Source organism: Lolium rigidum, chromosome 6 (genome assembly GCF_022539505.1).
Source record: "Lolium rigidum isolate FL_2022 chromosome 6, APGP_CSIRO_Lrig_0.1, whole genome shotgun sequence".
NCBI classification, from domain to species: Eukaryota; Viridiplantae; Streptophyta; class Magnoliopsida; order Poales; family Poaceae; genus Lolium; species Lolium rigidum.
In genome coordinates this window covers 135,844,077-135,851,071 of record NC_061513.1, presented here as the reverse complement: position 1 = coordinate 135,851,071, position 6,995 = coordinate 135,844,077, and the positions used below count along the sequence as shown (strand labels likewise).

Here is a 6,995-nt window from a genome sequence, read left to right as displayed (position 1 = left end):
TCACCGCGGTTAGAAATAACCGATCCCGAGATCATGAGATCCATCTGGGTTAAGGGGTAGAAAAAAAAACTATAAAAGAAGATTCACTCCTTTCACCATAGTCAGAAATCACCGATCCCGAGACCATGAGATCCATCTAGGTTAAGGGGTAAGAAAAGAAGAACTATAAAAGAAGATTCACTCCTTTCACCATAGTCAGAAATCACCGATCCGAGACCATGAGATCCATCTAGGTTAAGGGGTAAGAAATGAAGAACTATAAAGAAGATTCACTCCTTTCACCATATCGAAATCACCGATCCAGAGACCATGAGATCCATCTAAGTGCAGGAGTGAGAAAAGGAAAGCTTTCTGAAACTAGAAACAACAAAAACACTCAATCACGTTCCCATAGTCAGGTAACACCGATCCCGAGATCATGATGCCCAACTAGGTTCAGTGATTGTTGGTTCGAAGGACAAGGTTAGAATAATCAAGATTCTCTCAACAAGGTTCTTTCTAGATCATTCAGGCTTAAGCATTTAGTAAATACAAGAATCCAATTAGCAGTAAACAGAATTGTAATGCTTAATCATACATATAAAGAGTTGTAGGGTTATACTGAATTGCACCTAAAGCATACACTAGCAGTACTCCTCGAAAACAAAATTAAAGCAGTACTCCTCCTGGACAGCGCTTGTTTACGGTCATTAGCTGGACCAAGATGTTGGATGAATCATACTTCCTTCTGCTGACAACTCGGTAACTCTTCTTCCTCAATTTCTGAAATTTTTCCCCGACAAGATCTTGTTTCGGACGTTGTCCATTGACTTGTGAAATTGCCCTGTGATGGGCTCCGAACCTCTCTCTGCTCCATTGGGTAAAACTTTTCGACAATGCAAGGCCCAAACCATCTCGACTTGAATTTCCCAGGAAACAAATGGAACCTAGAGTCATACACCAACACTGTGTCTCCCGGAAAGAATTCTCTTCTCAAAATATGTTTGTCATGTATCTTCTTCTTCTTTTCTTTGCTTGAACTTTCATATGCATCATGTCTTATCTCATCAAGTTCACTAAGCTGCAGCTTCCTCTGGTTCCCAGCTGCTTCAATGTCCATGTTAAGTGTTCTCACAGCCCAATGTGCCTTGTGCTCAAGTTCAACTGGAAGATGGCATGCTTTCCCATACACCAATCTGAATGGAGACATACCTATAGGAGTCTTATATGCTGTCCTGTATGCCCATAAGGTGTCAGACAACTTGTCCGCCCAATCCGTTCTGGATTTTGAAACCACTTTCTCGAGAATGCAGCTCAATTTCTCTGTTGGATAATTCTACACGACCATTTGCTTGAGGATGGTAGGGGTAGTGACCACTGTGATTGTGAACCCCATACTTCTTAAAAAGATTACGAAGTTGGGCGTTATTGAAGTGTGCTCCTCCATCACTGATCACAACCCTTGGTATACCAAACCTTGGAAAAATGGTACGTTTGAGCATTTTGCAAAGCGGACACTGGAATCGGCTTGTCTTGTTGGTATTGCCTCAATCCATTTGGAAACATAGTCAACAGCTACCAAAATATGCTTGTAACCTCGTGATGACGGTAATGGTCCTACATAGTCAATCCCCCAGACATCGAAGAGCTCCACTTCCAAAATAACTTGCTGCGGCATTTCATGTCTCCTTGACATTTTTCCTGTCCTCTGACAAGCATCACATGCCTTAACAAAATCATGAACATCTCTGAAGATTGTTGGCCAGAAGAAACCGGCTTGTAAAACCTTAGCTTGAGTTTTTGCTGTACTAGCGTGCCCTCCATAGGAAGAAGAATGGCAATGATAGATAACTTGTCTTACTTCGTTCTCAGGCAAGCACCTTCTCAAGATACCATCAGCACAATGCTTGTAAAGATGAGGCTCATCCCAGAAATAATTCCTAGCTTCATTTCTGAACCTTTTCTTCTGTTTTTTAGTTGTTGAATGAGGGATAATATCACGAGACAAGGAAATTAACAAGGTCGGCATACCGAGGGTGATTTTCCTTTTATCTGTGAAATTTCACATAGCTGCTCACCAGGAATAGAGTCATTGATTGGTACAAGATCTGATTCAGTGCTTTCAATTCTTGATAAATGGTCTGCAACAAGGTTTTCGGCTCCCTTCTTATCTCTGATTTCTATATCAAATTCTTGTAGTAGCAAGATCCACCTTATTAGTCTGGGTTTTGCTTCCTTCTTGCTGAGCAAATACCGGATGGCTGCATGGTCAGTAAACACAATGCATTTAGTTCCCACCAGGTATGATCTGAATTTGTCAAAGGCATAAACTATTGCTAGCAATTCTTTTTCAGTAGTGGTGTAGTTTGCTTGAGCACTGTCGAGAGTCTTGCTTGCATAAGAAATCACATGAAGTCATCTTTCCTTTCTCTGGCCTAACACGGCACCAACAGCATAGTCGCTAGCATCACACATCATTTCGAACGGAAGGTTCCGGTCGCAGGGGTTGCACAATGGGTGCGAGATACCAATGCCAATTTAATTTCATTGAAGGCAATAGCACAATGCTCATCGAATTTAAATGGCACACCATTGTTGAGCAAATTTGTCAATGGCTTGGCGATTTTTGCAAAATCCTTAATGAATCTCCTGTAAAATCCCGCATGGCCCAAGAAACTTCTAACTCCTTTAACATTCAATGGTTTTGGTAACTTGGCTATAATTTCAACTTTTGCTTTGTCAACTTCAATGCCTCTTTCAGAAATCAGATGACCGAGGACAATGCCCTCTCTCACTAAGAAGTGACATTTCTCCCAATTGAGCACCAAGTTATTCTCCAAGCATCTTTGGAGAACCCTTTCAAGATTAACCAGACAAGTGTGAAAATCTTCCCCATACACAGTGAAGTCATCCATGAAGATTTCCATTATGCTTTTAGTCATATCAGAGAACATAGCGGTCATACAACGCTGGAATGTTCCTGGGGCATTACACAGACCAAATGGCAATCTCCTGTATGCAAACGTACCATAAGGGCAAGTAAATGTTGTATTTTCTTGATCTTCGGGATGAATAGGTATTTGAAGGAAGCCTGAATATCCATCTAGGTAGCAAAAATATTTCTTTCCAGCTAACCTTTCCAGCATCTGATCCATAAAAGGCAAAGGGAAATGATCCTTCCTTGTTGCTTTATTCAGCTTCCTAAAATCGGTGCACATCCTCCAACCATTAACAATTCTTGTTGGTATTAACTCACAATGATCATTTTCAACAACTGTTATCCCTCCTTTTTTTGGTACAACATGGATCGGGCTAACCCACTCACTGTCGGAAATGGGGTAAATAATTTTTGCAGTTAGCAACTTCAAAATTTCTTTCTTAACCACATCTTGAAGAGTGGGATTGAGCCTTCTCTGATGTTCTCTTGTAGGTTTGCATCCATCTTCAAGGAAGATTCTATGAGTGCAAATTGAAGGACTAATGCCAATCATATCTGCGATAGAGTATCCAATGACTTTTCTGTATTTTTCCAATATCTGCGCTGACAATTACTGGATGGTTTCTGTTTCTGTTAAGGAATTCATATTTGAGATGGGCAGGAAGTTGCTTAAGCTCAACTTGGATCTCCACATCTTCTTTTGGAATTTCTTTGCCATTTTCGTCTGCAACCTTAGTGATTCCATACAAAGGTACTATATCCTGTATCTCATTGGTTTTGACCATCTTACTAGTGGGTGTAGAGAATTCCTTGACCCCTTCATATTCTTGAGAAATGCAATCATAAATTGTGTCTATCATTTGGCATAATTCTTTTCCTTGAGGTATATGTGTGGAGTGTCTCATGTCGAAAACAACCTTCTCTTTACCAAACCTTAAAGTTAAGGAGGCTCCTCTCACATCAATCAAAGCTCCTGCTGTTGCCAAAAATGGCCTTCCCAAAATGATTGCCTCAGCATTGTCCTCCATTTCCAAGACCACAAAATCAACTCAGGTATCCAAACTTACCAACCACTACTTGGAATATCCGTTAATATCCCTTCGGGTTTCCTATATGTCCCGTACGCCAATTGCAATGTCATATTTGTCTCTTTAAGATCCCCTAAGGGCATCATTTGGCTAACGAGAATGAGGCGAGCACGCTCACACTTGAGCCAAGATCACACGAGTGCATTGAATACTCTATTTCCAATTAAGCATGGAATGCGAGAAACTCCACTGGGTCTTCAAGTTTCGAGGTAAGGTGTTACGAATGACTGCTACTGCATTCCTTTGTTAGTGTAACAACTTCGACGCATCAATGCTTCTTTTCTTGCTCATCAAATCCTTGAAAAACTTGGCGTACATAGGCACATGAAGGACTTGCATCAAGCACCGGAATAGTGACTTGTACATCCTTCATTATTTCAAGAAATTTGTTGAATTGCTTGTCTTCTTTGCTTTTCTCCAATCTATCAGGGAATGGTACTTTGTTCATTTGGATTGCTTCAGGCAGTATGGTGGAAGATGTTGCTGCTTCCTTTGTATTGTTCATTGGGGGATTAACAATTTTAACTGGCAAGGTGTTCGATTTTGGAGCTATGTCCTTCTCTGTCTCTTTTATCGATCTAGGTTGAATTTCACCCTCATTGGAATTCTTTCTTAATTGTGGTGTTACATATGTTACTTGGCCTTGGCAAGATCCCTGTCTTCTCTGATTGCTTGTCGAAAACAGTCGTAGACCTTCCTGCTCGTGTGGTCACTCCGCTTACTTCACTGGTTGTACTGATAGTTACAGCACCACATTGTCTAGGATTAGCTTCAGTTTGAGAGGGAAGCCTTGCTTCTTTTTGATTCGCTGTCTGAAATGCCACGAAGCTTTCCATTGTGGACGACAGTTTCTTGACTGAATCTTGCATATTTCCCATTTCATTACTCATTTTGTTCATCAAGTCCATCTGCATCTTGATTATCTCTTCCATTCCTTGAGAGCTACTCCCTTGGCTAACATGTTGCTTGTTGAATTGTTGGTTATGAACTTGCTGCTTGTAATTCTGATTACTTGAATTTCCATGAAATTGTTGTTGAGGTTGATTATTCTTGTATGACAAATTAGGATGGTTTCTCCATTGAGGATTATATCCAGCAGAATAAGGCCCTTGGTTCTGAGCATCATTTACTTCAGCTGTCGTTTGATCCAGTGTAAATACTGAGCACTCTTCAGTTTGGTGCCCGGTTTGTCCACAGATTTGGCATCCCTGAGTGTCTTGTACTGCAGCGATGGATGAAGAGTTTCCTTGAGATAATAACCTGGCCATTTGCTTGTTCAACACTTCTACCCGAGCAGCTAAACTATCAACGGCACTCAAGCGATGTTTACCGAGGATTACGAGGTGCTACAGACCTTTCATTGGACCAGGAAAAATTATGAGATGCCATATTTTCGATCAGCTCAAAAGCTTCATCTAACGTCTTGTGCATTATTCCACCTCCAGCTGCAGAATCGACAGAGCTTCTTGTTTGATGGGTCAAACCTTTGTAAAATTTCTGAAACAACAACCACTTCTCAAGGCCATGGTGAGGACACATACGAATCAATTCCTGAAACCTATGCCATGCTTCATAGAGGCTCTCTCCATCATATTGTGCAAACCTGGTTATCTTGTCCCTATACTCTGCTGCTTTAGTTGGAGGAAAATATCTCTCAAAAAATGCCTGTACGAGATGCTCCCAGGTATCTTTGAACTGAATAGGCAGAGAATGAAACCATGATTTTGCTCCGTCTCTGACTGAAAATGGGAACAAGGACAACTTGATAGCTTCAGGGGGCACACCATTGCACTTCAATGTGTTGCAATACTCAAGGAAGTTGGTGATATGCTCATGAGGATCTTCGGTTGCAGCACCACTGAATCTTGTTTGCTGAACCATGTTGATAAGGGCTGGTTTGAGTTCAAAATTATTAGCCTGAATCATCGGCTGAACTGTGCTTGATCCTGCATTCTGATTGATGGGAATCCATAGATCCCGCAAGGTTTTTGGATCTCCTCCGTTGACCATCTTGTCAGACTTACTGCAATTCTCTTTCCTTCTCTTTCTCAGTGTTCTCTCAATCTCAGGGTCGTAAGGCAACAAATCACTCAGGCTGTGTAACATAAACAATATTACTCTGAAACATCAACTAAAACAACCTTCACAGTGAGAAGGTTAGTGCCCTTATAAGCCGAAGCAACGATAAATAGAAAGGTAATACTAACAAGAAAAGAGAAATGAGAGAGAAATTCTAAATTTGAAACTACACTAAACCTAGTCTTTAACTTAACACAAACACTCGACGCTAGTCCCCGGCAACGGCGCCAAAATGATATACTGTAGAATAGTGCAAATATTTGCCCAATAAACAGCGAGTCGTATTCTCCTCAGGGACTAGGCAACGGCAATTATGCTCAGCTAAATCTAGGTAACCAAATAAGGTGAATTTGCAAGTAAACTGAATAGACTAACTGGTACTACTGAATGATGAAACCTCACAACGTCAAGACAAGACAGACTGAAACTAAATGATATTTTTTTTTATGTTTTTCATTTAAATGACAACACGAGTCATAGCACAAGCAGACATTTAAGTTTGGGACAGAAGCAATGGTTAGGTACAAGGATAGAGAAAAGTCACGAATTAACAGAATATAAGAACTAGCAAGTAATCAAGATAGGGAAGAAACAATTGTAGAGGACAAGGGACAGAGTAACAGGCTAACACACGCACATGAATCTGAGGTTACAGGCCACGGTCTACTGCTCATAGATCAGCAAAACACATCTATGCATACACGAAGTAGTCTCAATCTGAACAAACAAGTCAACTGCACGGTAATAGATCACAGGAATTTGCGGAATTAAAGAGGGGGACAGGGGACAGAGTTTGATTTCGATCTACCCGGGTCAAACTTCAGGCTGGTGAAGAGGAAGTCGTTCAGGCTGGAGTTGGTGAAGTCCCGGACCTGTAGCGGTTACCCCCGCACGGCCGCGTCGTCGCCCGG

The 6,995-nt window shown here is 41.2% G+C and overlaps 1 non-coding gene across 1 annotated transcript; it reads left to right on the top strand.

The window, feature by feature from the left end:
* The first annotated feature begins 5,524 nt into the window (after positions 1-5,524).
* LOC124668728 lies at positions 5,525-5,631 on the top strand. Its single transcript, XR_006991821.1, has one exon. It is a non-coding gene; the product is annotated as a small nucleolar RNA R71 (small nucleolar RNA).
* The last annotated feature ends 1,364 nt before the right edge of the window (positions 5,632-6,995 follow it).